Raw genomic sequence first — 16640 nt, forward strand, 5'->3', positions numbered from 1 at the left:
TCCTGGAAACGCACTCAGTGCTCCCCTTGTTATCCTGGGCTCAGCCTGCATGTCTAGCTGAAGACTCCATTAAAACCAGCCTGTCCGAGCCAAAGACCTTCTCCCTTCATTCCACAAAAATTTATTGAGCAAAACCATATGTCAAGCACTGTGCTGAGGTCTAGGGGTACAAGGGTAAAAAAATTGTTTTCTTAAGGGGGAAAAAAAAAGCTGTGGTTACTGGTCTTATGGAACATAGCCAGGTGCTTCTAAAAGAAATGCATTTTACCTTCCCGAAAGCCAGGAGTATAGGTGACAGCAGTGTGACCAACGTGGGGCTGTTTTGTGCCATCGTTTTAGTTAGTCCTTGAACTGGGAGTTTCTGTTGTATTTGGCAGCCAGCCACGGAGAGGAGAATATTCCTGATGGTAGCAAATGTTGAAAGCAGCTTTTGGGAAAGGTTGGATGGAAAAGGTACCGAGCTGAATGCCACAGGGAAGGAATTCTCAGACTCTGTAGCCAGTGCCCCATTAGCCATTGGCCAGGTAGCCTAATGATTGCACCTCCACCCCTACTCCCAAGCCCTTTTGGCTCCATTATTACCTTGACCCAGTAGAGCTCAGTTGTTGCTGCTACCTTGTAACACCCATACCCAGCCACACCCAGGCAAAGAAAGAGCAAGCAGGCGGCAGGGTTGTACTATAAATGGTGCTGGGAAGAACCTTCTCTCTCAAACTGTCTCCTCCTCCTAGGTGCTATAGTAACTCAAATCCACTATTAGAGAGTATTTGCTTTGGTTCCTCCATTCTCCCCTTAATAGAGTAACACATGAATCTGATTCTCGGTGGTGGTAGGAATTCTCTCAGGAAGGACACCGAGAGGGAAAGTGAAAGGCACAGATGACGTTATTGCTCTTCCCAGAGTCTGCCCGGATGCCACGTCACCTGAGTATAAAATATCTAGCCGAGATTGTGGTTTACCAGTCATATAATAACCACAGTCAATTCAAGTCAAGTAGAACAGAGATAAGAACATTCTAAAAGATGGCAGCGGCGTTGATGGGTCAGAACCATGATTGCTTATGTGTTAAGGTGTTGTCATTCACCATTTCCCTAAGTGTATTATATGGAATATCAGTTAGTACATGGAAAAATAAGGGGGGGAGGCTGGTTTGATCACTTGAGTGTGGGAAATTTAGGTTATACAAAGTTACATAATTCCTCTAGGGTTAGACTCAGATGTTCTCATGTGCATGGTGAAGAGTGGTATGGAATATCACCTTTCCCAAATTTGCTCTCAAAACCCTTTTGCCAAGGACTGTCTCATGGCACTAGCATACAGTGGAACATGTCTGAGGACCTGCTGTTTTGTTAAGAAGGCAGCCAGGCAACACAAGCTAATAGTTTATATATTTTTTGACGTAGTTAAAAAAAAGTCTAAACTTAGGCCACCAGGGCCAATGGTCTTTAAACTGGGCCAGCCTCGCTCTTGGGGGTGTCCCATGCTCTCCTGGGAATGTACAGACTCCAGTTCTTTCACGGGATCAGTTTTCAGATCCCTATCTTCCTATCGTACTCTTTCTTAAGACTCTTCTGCCTGAGAAAGCGCCCTTTTCTCCCTTAGAAAAGAGAACATCTCTTTCCCCATTCAGTCTCGCTGTAGAGCATGACTCAAGGTGTGAAATTCAAAATAAGGGTGTTGAGAAGGTGAAAGCTTCGTAACCACAGGGTGCAAATCCTTTTGCTAGATTGATGGTTTCCGGTTCTTTGCTTTCAACAAAATTGAAGGAACACCCCAGATTTCTGAGTAGGTTAGCATGTAACTCCAGAGGAGTTGGAAGAATTCAGTTATCCCACTATCAGAAGACTCCTCCTGCCTGTCTGCTTATCTGTCTGAACAAGGGTTATCAACATCTCCATACATAAAATTTAAAAGGAGAATAGAATTGATGCTACGCCGTGGCCATTCTAACAAAGATGATAACAATCTACAGGTGGATGAAATAATTGGGGGAGGAGCCTTTCTCATCTCATTAAATGATACATTGCCAATGAAATTTTTTATGTTTAACAATTTATTTAAATGTGCACTATGTTTTTGATCAAGCTCAATCCAGAAGAAAATTTTAAATACGGAGAGCCTTATGATTACAGGATATTATGTAATTTTATTACAGATACACAAGCAAGAAAAAGGCCAAAAATAATTAGGCTAAAATTTTGAGGGGGAAGTAGAAGAAAGATACAAATTGAAGGAGTAAAAGGAAAAATGTGGCATTTCCTACTATTACAAATTGCTTTGTTCATGTAATTTCTGAAAAGATGATAGTGCCAGCAAATAAATACTCTGTTTAGAGCCTCTTGGCTAAATGTAGAAAGGAATGTAGCAATTTTATATAAAGATGCAATGTCTACAATTTGCCAGCACTTATATCCTTTGCAACTATTTATGACGACAAATTTTAGACATCAATTTAGAAATGTGCAAGGGGATACACAAATTTTCAAAATTCACTTAAGAGGAATCTGAGCATAAAATTTTAAGATTGCTGATCTCGGGCCACGAAAGTTGTATTTGAAGGCACAAAGGATGGCTAAAATGGGCCTTAATCCTTTTAAATTTTAAAAGAAAAGTAACAACTTTCAACTTGCGTGACAGTTTTTTTGGCGGCAACCCAAAGAGTCATATTCTAGCCAACGGAAGGTTAATAATTAGATTAAGAAATATGCAGAATCATAACATTGCCATTTGAAAACTACTCAGTGATTTGTCTCAGGTTTTTAATTTTCAAAATATTTTCATCTTGAAGAGCCAGATTCCACAGTGATCTTGTCTCGGAAATTTCCACATTTCTTATTCTTCATTAGGCTTTAAAAGGCTGCACTTGTAAACTTGTGTTTCATTATTAAAGCTTAATTTATTTTTTATATGAATAGCGTGTGCTTGTGTGTACATAGAGAATTATGTGAATGAGTCACACAAATGTTAGCTGTTAATGTGAAAATTAAACGGCTGTATCGCATTTTTAAAAAATAAAAATTTGATCAGAATGAATGCAGCAATCTGCCCAGGACTGTTTTTTTAAAGCTATTTACTTTTTTTGCTCCCACATAAAACAATAAATACTTCAGCCGTGAGGTCGGTACAGTGACAATTCTTTTTTTTAAGTGTTTTTCTATCCTATTAAGCTTTTCTCTAGGTTACAAGGCTGTCTTACTTTCAGCAAAAACTCACGCTATGTAGAAACCCAAGATTATAAAATTAATCTCTGACCTTTAATTTGTCAATCTTTAGAAGAATGTTTGGTGCTAGAGGAGCAGTGAGGTTATTATAAGCTCCTGTATTTCTCAGCTGAGTGGTAGGGCATGCTGTGAATCACTGAATTTTCTTGCCAACAATCCCCATTGCTCAGGAAGCCATGTTGTGTATCATATGACTGTCCCACCCTCAACCCTCAGCCACTGATGATTGGGTCAGTCACCCTCGTCCAAAAATTTAAGACCCTGCATTAGAAGATGAACCGGGAGTTGTAAAAAGCAAAGAAGGAATTAGAACTGCTAAAAAAATCCTTTTTTTAAAATGGATAAAATCATAACTCTCCTAAAGATATAAAATGAGCACGTCAAAAAATTTATTTAGCTTGTTAACAAGGGGACCAGAAGATTGTTAGAACTGGTTCAAAGGAGAATTCAAAGAAGATTATCTGTATAGGCTATCAGCTGTCCACATTATCTGATTCTACCTTTCGTTGAATAATTCAGATGATTCTTATCCGCAGAAATGCAGATTGTGTCCAGTGGAGTTTGGATTGTTCATTGCCCCGAGGATATTGACCAGTTTTGCCAGTTTTGTATCTATTAAGCAAATTTATTTGGGTGTCACGGATGGACATGAAATCTGATCCCTACGTTACACCACACGCGAAAAGCAGGTCTAGTTAGGTTATAGATCAAAATGTAAAGGAGAAAATGGTGGCATTTTTAGAAGGTATTCACACCCTTGGAACAGGGAAAACTTGCTTAAAGCAAACAGCAAAGGAAGACTTCTAAATTAGACTCCACTAAAGTTCACAATTGGTGTTTGTCAAAAGAGACAATTAGAAGAGTGAAAAGGCAAGCCAGAGGGTGGAAGAAGATATTTGCAATGATGTAGGTGACAAAGACCCTCAGTCACGTAGGAGTCCCTCTCTCCAGGCCAAGAAGCACCTCGCATGAGCGTATCCAGATGGTGGGAAGTGTATGAAAAGGTGCTCCCTCATTATTCATAAGAGAAGAGGCAAATTAAACCCACAATGAGATACCACTGCACACTTCTTAGAGTGGCAAAAACTAAAGCCGAATAATTCGACCAACTGTTGGCAAGAAGGTAGGGCAAGTGGCATGCTGGTTGTGTAAACTGGCACAAAACTACACTGTAACATGACTGACACTCTCTACTGAGGTTAACCATATGCACGTACTATGACCCAGCAATTCCATTCCTAAATATGTACTCATAGAAACGCATACATATGTGCACCAAGACATTGTGGGGACCTGAAATTGGCCACCCCAAGATATGTCTCTTTGGCATCAGGATTATTTGAGGCTGATTGCTTTTGATAAACTGGGACAGGGAGGGAGGCTCTGAGGAATAGAACTTGCCCTTTGTTAGGACACCTTTACATTTGTAAGGTAAATCTCTATCTGTAAAAGGTGCCTCCCTCTCTGTACCAGGAAGAAGAAGGGAGATGACCTTCTCTCTAGAAACTCTTAATCAATATCAAAGGCAAGAACTTAAATCTGCATTTTATTGTGCTTGTCTGGTAACCTCCTGTAACTGACTTCCCTCCCCCTCCCAACGTTGGCATTTCTTTAAGGATTAAGCATCTTTCCTTAGGCTAGGAACTGATTGCTGCGCTCACCTTTAGACCGCCCAGCTCCAGACAATAGACTTGCCTTCTGCTACGCCCTCTGAGATAGCAGACCACTACCTGCTGTGTCCATCAAGCGCTGTGCCAACAGGGCAATCTTGTGACTATTGTGGGAGGGACATTTCAATCACACGTGAAACACCCTGTTTGGGGGTATATAACCACTCTGTGCACCCCACTTCTTCGGTGCCCTTTCTTCCTTTGGGAAGAAAGGCCCCGGGCCATGGTTCCTCATAAAGCTTTGTTTAATTTTCTCTTGCTATTCTGTCTCATGTGAATTTAATTCGTTCTCCGGCCAGACGAACCCACGTTTGGGAAGAGGAAATGTCTTCCTCCCCTACAGCATGTACAATCGTGCTTACAGTACTATTATTCACAATAGGCAAAAACGGAAGAGTTCTACCAACTGTCCATGGCAGAATGGGTAAATTGTGTTTATACAATGGAGTATATACAGGCATGACAAATAACTGAGCTCTAACAACATGGATGGATCTCACAACCATAAGCTGGGTGTAAGAAGCTACACACACACAAATGTAGCGAAGGAAAAAATAGAACAATATAAATTAGCAGAAGGACATATAGGAAAATGTCAGATATTTGTAAGATGGAATATGTAATGTGAAATGGAATGGCACACAGTGCATATACACAACATGGATACACTTCAATTGTTTGAGGAAAGCAAAATGCAGAACAATGCATACCCAGTGATGCTGTTTATATGTATTTTTAAAAGTACATACAAAACAATATTGCTTGTCACTGAAATACACATAGATAGGTAAAAGTATAAAAATGGGCTGGAAGGAACTGTTCAAAGTCAAGACAAAGACTGAGCCAGTGGGGAAGGCAGAAGCAATGTGACTGAGAGGGAAAGGTAGTTTTAGCTCTGTTGTTTCTTTTTTAAGTACTGAAAGTGTCACGTGCTTGGCACAAATGTAAACGCAGGCTTACCAAAAAGGGATACAGGCATATTCAAGCTTCTTGTCCATCGGTGAACACCTAAACAGAAAAATAAGTAGTAATGAAAAATAAATGAGGCAGAGGGAGGAGTGAGAGAAGGGGAATCAGAGGCAGGGAGAGAGACAGACGGAGGCTGGGACTGAGAAATAGGACGGAACGTTAGCAGTTAATAATTCTGGTAGTGAGAAAATGCCCTTATATCATTCTTTCCATTTTCCTATTTTTTAAAAATTTCATTTTCAAAAAAAGGAAAGGAAGTTATAAAAAAAGATGTACCAGGCAAATTCTAATAAGAAGAAAGCTGGTGTAGCATGTTAATATCAGACAAATTACAATGGTAGCTACCACTAAGAAGGGCAACGATGATAAGAACTTTGCCGGAACAAACTGCAATAGACACAAACTTTCGTGCTTCTGACAACGCAGCTCTGACAAGCATAGGGCAGACTGGAAAAGAAAATCAACAAGTTCGCAATTACAGTTAGAGGCTAAGAGTCCTCTTTCAGGAAATTACAGATTTGGGGGACACAACAAAGGACACAGAGGATCTGAACAACACAAGTCACAAGTTTGATCAAATGTACACATAGGCTCCTACAAACACACACTGAACTTTGAACACAGAGAATACACATTCAGTTCAAGCAAAGTATACATTTACAAATATTGACTGTACACCAAGCCACAGCGGGGAGCAGGGTGAACAATTTTAATTGCTCTGCTCCAAGTCCAAACTCACTGCCGCGTGTAAGTCACAAACATAAAGATATCCCCTAAGGCTCCTTACACTTGAAAACTGTAAAACATATTTATAAAATAGTTTTTGGGTTAAAGGGAAGGGACAAAACTGCTCAAGAAAAGAAAAATAGAGCTTTAAGTGCATTTATTCTAAAATAAGAAAAAGTGAAAATGAGCTAAACTTTTAACTCAAAAGCTAGAAAAAAACTCAAAAGTAAAAAAAGAAATTAAATTCATGAAACAGAGAAGTAAAATCTAACAAAATTGATAGAATTGTTCTTTGAAAAAGACTAATAAAATAGGTAAATTAAGAAAAAAAGGAAAGAAAGCACAAATGAATAGTATCCGGAGTAAAAAAAAAAAGAAAAGAAAAGAAAAGAAAGAAAGAAAAGAGCATTCATAAGTATAGAGGAGATTAAAAAAGAAGATTATGCTTCACGTACTAAGCTATCTGGGAGTCTAGACAACGTAGGCAATATTTATAGGAAAATAAAAATGACTGAATGTTGAGTCACTAGAAATCTGACTAATCCAATTGCAATCAAAGAAACAGAAATAGTGGCCAAAGGTCTGCCTCCCAGGTGGCATCAACTTCTACCAAACGAACATTCAAGAAAAAGGAACATTTTTTTATTGCGTTAAAAAACACCCTCAAAAAATTTGAAGTGTACAGTACAGTACTGTTAACTATAAGCACAATGTTGTGCAGCAGATCTCTAGAAATTTCTCATCTTGCAGGACTGAAACTTTATACCCATTGAACAACTCCTCATTACCCCCTACCTCAGCCCCTGGCAAACACGCTTCCGCTTTCGGCTTCAGTGAATTTGACTGGAGACCGCGTGTAAGTAGAATCAGACGGGATTCGTTGTCTGTGACTGGTTTCCTTCACTTAGCATAATGTCCTCAAGGTTAATGCATATGACAGGATTTCCTTTTTTATGGCTGGATGATACTCCACTGTGTGTATAGACCCTATTTTCTTTATCTCTTCATCTGTCTATGGATATTTAGATTGTTTCCACATCTTGACTGTGGTGAATAATGCTGCAATGAACATGAAAGTGCAGATATCTCTTTGAGATTCTGATTTTAATTCTTTTGGATAAATACCCAGAAGTGAGATTGCTGGATCATATGGTAGTTATATTTTTAATTTTTTGAAGAACCTCCATACTATTTGCCATAGTGGCCTCACCATCTTACATTCCATCACCAGTCCATAAGAGTTCTAATTTCTCCACACTCTTGCCAACGCTGGTTATTTTCTGTGGGTTTTTTTCGTTCGTTTGTTTTTTAAAATGGCTATCCCAACAGGAGTGAGGTGCTATCTCCTTGTGGTTTTGATTTGCATTTCCCTGATAATTAGTAATCTTGATCAACTTTTCATGTACTGTTGGCCATCTGTATGTCTTCTTTGAAGGATGTCTGTTGAAGTCCGTTGCCCATTTTAAAATCAGGTTATTTGTTTTTTTGCTATTGAGTTGTAGGAGTTTCTTATTTTGTATGTCAACCCCTTATCAGATGTATAGTTTGTAAATATCTTCTCCCATTCCATAGGTTGTCTTTTCATTCTGTTTGTTTCCTTGGCTATGCAGAAGCTTTTTAGTTTGATGTACCCTGTCTTGTCTATTTTTCCTTTTGCTGCCTTTGTTTTTGGTGTCATATCCAAGAAATCATTGCCAAGACTAATGTCATAAAGCTTTTGCCCTCTGTTTTCTTCTGGGAGTTTCACAGTGTCAGGTCTTACATTGAAATCTTTAATCCATTTAGAGTTGATTTTTGTGTATAGTGTAAGATAAGGATCCAATTTCATTCTTTTGCCCGTGGAAATCCAGTTTGCCCAAAACCATTTGTTGAAGAGACTATTCTTTCCCCATTGTGTATTCTTGGCTCCCTTGTCAAAGATCAGCTTCCTGTATATGCATGGATTCATTTCTGGGCTTTCTCTTCTATTCAATTGATCTATATGGCTGTTTTTATGTCCATACTGTATGCTTTGATTACTATAGTTTTTAAATATATTTTGAAATCAGAAAATGTGAGCTTTGTTCTTCTTTTTCAAGATTGTTTTGGCTTTTTGGGGTCCTTTGTGGTTCCATATGAATTATAGGATTTTTTTCTACTTCACAATACCAGAAATAGGAACCTTAAGTTGCTTAGAGTAGACCTCAGAAAAAAATGTTCAAGACCTGATTATAGAAAACTATGAAACTTTGGAAAAGGGAACAAAAAATAAATGGAGAGATGTACTATGTTTGTGAAGGAAACAACTCAAAACTGTGTATGTCAATTATCTCTAAATTAAACTATAATATTAAAGCAAATCTAGTAAAAAAAAAAAAAACCCTCAAGATTTTCACAGAACTTTATAAGCTGATTCTAAAAGTTACATGGATAATGTGTATAAATAGCCTGGCAATTTTGAAAAGCAATCAGAAGGGGACATAGGTCCCAGCAAATATAAAAGATCTTATAAATCCTTAATAATTGAAACTGTGTTATCTTCACAGTGAAAGATATAAATAGATTGACTGGAGAAAGAGGTGAGAGAAAAACAGGGAGATGGGGGGAGGGAAAGAAAGGGGGGGAAGGAGAGAGAGCGCTTGAATTTAGCCAAAGGACGAATTACCCAATTATACTGAGACAATTGCTCATTTAGAAAATACCAAGTTAGAACTTCACGTCATTCACAAAACTAAATACCAGATAAAGAGGGTAAAAGACAGAACTTTAAAATTGTTAAAATATTCAACATCTTTTTTCTTCAGAATGGGACTCTCAAACAAATATCAAAAGAAACAACAACCAAGAAGATGGATTAATTTGACATCAAAAAGTACTGAAACAAAGTTAAAAGGCTAGCGCTCTAGAAACTATCCATGTCCTCTGTGATAGCAGATATCATGTAGAATACATCCTACAAATCCATACAAAGAAGGTGGGCAAACCAACAGATAAGTGGGAAAAACACAGGACCATGTAATTCACCTGAGAGGAAATCCAAAGGCCTAACAAGCATCTGATGAGATTCTATCTTTAGTAGTAATCACAGAAATGTAAATTTAAAAAAATGATACATCATTTTTTACTCATCAGTTTGGCAAAACTTTAGATGTGAGAAAGTTCTGCCAATGGTGTGAGGGACCTAGGAACTCTGGAGGGAGGGTAAATTCGTACAGCCATTTTGGAAGGCAAATGAACAGTGTGGCCAGCCTAGCCCCCACCCATGATCCCACCCCCCTCACCACCCTCCAGTGCTGGTCTAGGGGCAGCTCCGGGTCTCAGTTCTGGCCAATGGGTGTAAGAAGAAATCACTGAGTGGGCTTTCAGGAAGTCTGTTTAAGAGGCGCAGGGGCAGCTGGCATTTCCCTTTGAGCTTCTCTTTTCTTCTTGCCTGTAATGATGCCTAGAGCACCCACCTTCTCCGGACCACGAGATGAGAATCGTTAGAATGAGGTCTAACAGTGTGGAAAGATGGAGCCTGGTCCCTGATATCATCACCCCAGACCTGCTTACCTCTGGACTCCTTGTTACATGAAAACAACAAACCCCCATTTCTTCAAGCTACTCTGAGGTCATTTTTTAAATGAGCAATTGAATGCATGTCTGATACAGTTGAACCTATTAAAATTTCCATTCTACTTCCAAGTGTCTCCTGTCGAGACTCACTTGCATCTGTATCCAAGGGGATGTGTAGGAGAGCATTCACGGCTGTGCCATTTCTAAAGTGAGATAGTAGAATAAACTGAATAAACACCACCAAGGAAATGGCTGTATCAGCGGTGCAGCATTTACGCGATGGCATACTGGGCAGCTGTTGAAAAGAATTAGGTGTATCTACCTTATTTGATGGCCATAAATAAGACACATTCCATGCCATTGTTGTATCAAAAAGTATCACACATCCAGTGGCTGAAGGCCACTGAGCTCACGTGCTGAGGTTTCTCCCTTGGAGCCGTTGCTACAGCCCAGAAAGGCAGTCCGGGAAGCACACCTCTCAGCTCCCAGACTTTACTCCGGAGGTAGATGAGTCATGCCAGTGGCTTTGGGGGATTGGCAGGGAGGTGGCAATGTAGTGCTACCAGAGGAAGGTGGACAACACGAGTTAGGAAAGTCCTGAATGTGTGCAGAGAACAAGAGCTCTTCCCACATCTGGGGAGTTACCGGCTTCTGGAGCAGCCTGGGGTGGGCACGGGGCCTGCTCCAGAACACTGCTCTGAACACTTCTGTTCCTAACTGGGCTGGCCCGAGAAGGATGTGTCTTATTGTTTCCCAAGTTTGAGGCCATGGAATGACTAGAATAGTAACCGTAATATCAAGAAGGACAATGCATTGTTTGAAGCCATCATTATTATTGTGAGGAAGATTGTCCCTGAGCTAACATCTGTGCCAATCTTCCTCTATTTTGTATGTGGGACGCTGTCACAGCATGGCTTGATGAGTTATGTGTAGGTCCATGCCCAGGATCTGAACCTGCAAACCCGGGCCACTTAAGCAGAGAGTGCAAACTTAACCACTATGCCACCAGGAGGCCCCATGAAGCTATTATCGACTCTACTACTAACACAGTGATGGCCAATTAGAAGGAGAATTACCAAGACTCAGGCAGTGCAGAAGACTTTTCAGGTTTTCAGAAAATGAAGAGTAAAATATTTACGATGCATTTTACAAATACTTTTTGACTTACGTTGCTATATTTACCGAAATATCAAGTTCCATTGAATTCTTGAAATGTTTTTCTTGTTGCTTGAATTCTGTGGTATTCTGTGAAATAGTTTCTTTTACTGCATTCACAAGGTTGCTACTGGAATTCTTTCAAGTGTATCATTGGGCTGCATAGTTTGTACCAATATTTACTGAAATATTTATTTTTCTACATGCACAATGGCTACTGGCAGAGGAATTTATTCAAATGTGTTATCGTTCGCTACATGGCTTTGCCAGCTTTTACTGATATTTGCTTTATTTTGCATGTACTGCAGAGGAATTCCTTCAAATATATTTTACAGTGTGGCTTTCTTTTTTAGTTACCAGCATTCAGTCAAATGCCGTGTGCCAGATTACCTTCTCTTCCACCAGCCGGTGTGTTTCCTGCTAGCTACATAAAAGGATCATTGACAGAAACATACACACAAAATTTTTGTTAGCTAGGTAATTTTATACTGACATTTCAGTGTGGTAGAATAGTGCTGCATACTCAGAATTTAAGATTTACTGCTGGATTTTAGTATACATGTACAAATGACATTTTTCCCCTCAGAATCACTCACAATAACTTCTAATACGTATATTATGGAGAAAATACCTAATTCTTTACATAATTGTAATATCTTGTATCTAGAATGACCACACAATTTATTATACAAAATGGGACACATTTAAGAGTGAAAGGGGACACTATTAAAAACTAGGATGGGACTACAGGCTTTAAATTGGAACCGTCCTAGGCAACCTGGGTCATACAGTCACCTTATTTATACACCTGTACACCTCCTATGACAGCAAATGAGGAATGTATACTAATGTCAGTAGGTCATCAGGATGTATTATTTAGTGAGAAACACAAGTGGCAGAAGGAAATGTGAGGCAGGAGAAAATAGTATGGAGAAAAATGGACACTACGGCCTTATTTTCTGTACAAATATACACATATACAGAAATTGGGGCCTTTTGGTAAAGGGTTTTTTGACTTTATATCCAGTGTTTTTACAAGGAAAATGTATTCACGCACTATTGGTATAATTACTTTTAAAACTAAAAAGAAGTACTCAGAGTGTGTTGACTGATATGTTATTTTGAGTTGTTTTTTAGCCCAGCATGGTTTAAAGCCAAGACACACTGTTGCAAGTGTTTAAATACATAAAAATTTAAAGCAGAGTGGGCACAGATTAGCATTTTTTTTCTCTGGCATAGTGTAATCTACTCTGCAACTTCAAAAAAAGACCTCTCATTTTCTGTTTCGAGCTCAAAACATCATCGCATTGAGGTACTTAAAACCACAGTAAACAAACTAGCACCTGTTATGTAGCACCATCATTATCTGAACATGCAGCTCTTCTTCTCAAAAGCTGGGCCTACGTTGCTCATCACTTCTGAGCATTCCACTTGAAGGCCTCAAACCCAACCAGCACGTCTTGCATCTATTCCTGTACCCCACCAGCTCCGCCTCCAAACCCTTCTGCCTCTCCCAGCAGAAGCACTATTAATTAAGGATCTACGTGCATAGTGCTTTGCAGGTTACAAAAGGGCCTCCACGCCATTTGATCCACACAAGCTCCCGCGTGAGATGATGAGGGAATGCTTTATCTCCTCTTTACACGTGAGGCATGGATTTGCCCAAAGTCTCATTGCAAATAAGAGATGGATCCTGCTAAAGGCCTAAGGCAGTGCAAGCAAATGCATGTGCCCCTTGAGCACTGAGGGGCCAAGATCACCCACCACCAAAGAATTCTTTTCCACTTGGGCCAAAGGTCTAAGGTCTTCCCAGTGCTTAGACAAACCTCTGCTTTCAAGTGCTTTGAAAAAAGTCCACCTTTCTGTAGGAGAATTTAAACATATAAGGCATCTCTACGAGTTGGGCTTTGCATTTTCCTTTCCTTTGGCAGATTTTTATTAGGCCCATGCTCCATGCCTGGAATGGTGTAAGAGACTATAGGGGAGGCAGATATCCATCAGCAGAGAGGAATGCTTGGGCTCTGCTCTCAAGATACCGGTTTAGAATGCAACTTGGGGAGGGGCGATGAGGACACGTGTAATATGACTAACGTCACACTGTGATTAGATGCAAAAACGAACCAACTATTCTTGGAGGATGTCCTATGGGTTATTAGGGCTCTAACATGCCGTATTCCTTACTTTAAATGAATAGGATTCCAGTAGATTAACTGTCCTAGACACACACACACGCCCCACCACACCCACGTTCACATGGTAAAACAATGCTTTGCTTGTTGATGTAACTTGATACGAGTTTGTACAGCAAAAGTCGCTATGCACAGTTACATGTTTTTTGCAATAAATAAAATAGTTTATTTTAATTGTAATTATAGTCTGGGTGACATTTGGCCTTGAATAGCGTTGTGCTAAAATGATAAAGCCACCACAGACATGGTAGTCAAGAGTTTGGTGTCTGGATGCAAGTGGACGTGGCTCAAATGAAGCTTCCCCACTTACTAGCGACTAGTGACCTTGGGTAAGATGCTCTACGTTCCTAGACCCCCATTTCCTCACATGTAAAACAGAGATAATAAATGTACCTACTTCTTAAAGTCATTGAGAGAACTAAATGAGCTTAAGAAATAGCGAAAGCCTTACACAGAGGAAACGTTCAACAAATCGCGTAATTAACTATTAAGAATGATCATCTGTGAGTAACTTGGTTAACGAGGGTGGCAGGTTAATATCCATCATTATCCCAGTGTTGAATACACCCAGAAGCAAAATCTCCTGTGAAAGTTACTGGACCACAACTCAGCGGGGGTGTTGTAGTTGCCCCAGCAACAGAGCAGCTAAGGCCTCCTCACAGCTGGGCAGTTTCAGAACAATATCCGCTATTCAGGACACTAGCTCCGAGGGACGGTTAGGAGCACAAGACTCATCCTCATAACAAAATTTAAAAATATAGATATTGGTAAGAAAGTATTTTACTTTCAGATCTGTAATAAGGCTCCCCTGGAGGACTGGAGAAAAAGACATCTAGAATATTTGCCAGGATTAAATTCCTACATCCTAGTAATGAGGAATTTTTTAATTACTTGCATGCTTCAACCAGCTCTGCTAGAAATAAACGTTGCAAATTACTGCAGATAAACCCCTTGCTGGATGAAAGACACTTGCCCGGGTCACTTTGCTCTGTGTAATTTTGTAGTGAGCTAGATTTCCCCTCAGTCATAATTACCTGAGTTTGAAAACAAAGGTATCTTTCTTGGTGTGCATGAGTTCTTAAATACAGACAGGTTACATTGTATGAATCTGCACAGCTTAGAGATGCTGTGGTTTCACTGGCTCCATTTCTGGTTAGATTTGCAATAGCAAATGGCTGTCTTGGGCTAAAAGATCAGGTAACGAGGCCCAACCAGATGGGTCCCAAAAGGCGCCGTTTGGCCAAAGGAAGCAGCTTCCCTGTGGGCTGGAGAAGCCAGCACTGATATGTGGCAATGATTGCCAGTCAACAAACAACAACTGGGCCTGCAGAGAGGAGGAGGCAGGAGGCCACCTGAACCTAAGGTTCTTTTGTGAGGCCCACCTCCCTCTTTCATTCAGCAGAAGTGTGCTGAACACCTGCTCTAGCAAAGCACTGGGAGGGGAAGAGCAATGGCGAATTCAGGAGCCTCTCATTGAGCATCTTGCGAAGGGAGCACGGATTTGGTATCAGGCAGCATTTTTCACCTCCTGGTTGGAAGATCAGAAACACCTGGAGGGCAGATTCTCACCCCATGCACACCTTCTGAGTCAGAACTGCCAGGGGATGAATTTGGAGTCTGCCTATATATTCCTATTGTGGTCAAGTAGACATAACATAAGGAGTTCTGAAATCGTTGGTTCTGATTCTTTTTTCCCCGGTTTGGGGGTTGTTTTGGCAAAAGGACTGCCTCCTAGAGCTTCCCACTCTGCTGTTCTGCATGACGTCACTCCTGTGGAGTCCATATTTTTTTTTTTTTTTTTTTTTTTTTAATTTTTTTTTTTTTTAAGATTTTATTTTTTCCTTTTTCTCCCCAAAGCCCCCCGGTACATAGTTGTGTATTCTTCGTTGTGGGTTCTTCTAGTTGTGGCATGTGGGACGCTGCCTCAGCGTGGTCTGTTGAGCAGTGCCATGTCCGCGCCCAGGACTCGAACCAACGAAACACTGGGCCGCCTGCAGCGGAGCGCGCGAACTTAACCACTCGGCCACGGGGCCAGCCCCCATATTTTCTTTTTTTTAAATAAAAATTGTATATATTTAAGATGTACAACATGATTTGATAGACAAAGTGAAATGATTACTATAGCCAAGCTAATTAACAAGGTAATTACCCTCACATAGTTAATTTTTGTGATAAGAGCACCTGAAATAAATCTAGAGCTCTAATATATGGCATGATGACTATAGTTAATAACACTCTATTGTATTGAATAGTGGCGTCTGTATTTTTAACTTGGGCCTCCAGGGTTCTTATTTCAGGTTTAAAGGAAAGGATAACTGGGATATAAGAGCTGTAATCTCAGATGAGATCACCTGGCTGATAAGTGCATTCAGCCAATCAACAAGCATTTATTGGGCAGACGAAGGGATTGTTCTGTGTTCTCTGGACATAGAAGTTGACAAAACAGACATAGTCCCTGCCTTCATAGGATGCTAAAATTTTGGGGAACAAATCACTTTGTCAAACAATTTTATCATCTTAGAACAAGAGAGTTTGAACTAGACCGCGTAGTGTCTTGGGGGCAACCCAAATATACATGATTCTAGAAAAGGAAATTAGTCCGATTCTGGGAGAACTCTAGCAAGTGTTAAGTTGCCCCAGGGGCTAAGAAAGGCTCCTTTTTTGTAAGGAAGGGGGCACCCAGGTAAACGGAGAGTCAGTGCCTTGGGAAACCACAGAGTATTTTCACCTGTGCCCAGGAGTGGACTGTGGAGACTATAAGCCAAGACCTTTTCCACTTCACGGAGAAAAACCCAACTCAAGAGACTTTAAGCAGAAAAGAAAAGGTACTGAGCGAGACTCATGTGACAGGATGACCCAGAATGAAGTTAGGCTTGGGCACGGCTGGGTGTCAGGGCCCCAGTGATGTCTTCAAGGACCTTCTCCCATTTCTTGGCTCTGCTGTACTTAACTCACAGCTGGAGCCAGGAGCCCAAACAACATTTTCAGAACTCAGTCTCTCCTTCTGGGTAGGAGAGTCCACGGCAGCCCCAAAGACTATCCTCCCAATGAAGCAACGCTAGGAGAAAGAGTTTCTCCAAACAGCTCCCAGAGAAAAGTTGAAAGATGCTGATTGGCCCACCTTGGCCCAATGACTGATGTCAGAAGAATGGCAGTCTTCTGATTGGCCAGATTTT

Source organism: Equus przewalskii, chromosome 3, assembly GCF_037783145.1.
Source record: "Equus przewalskii isolate Varuska chromosome 3, EquPr2, whole genome shotgun sequence".
Lineage (NCBI taxonomy): Eukaryota > Metazoa > Chordata > Mammalia > Perissodactyla > Equidae > Equus > Equus przewalskii.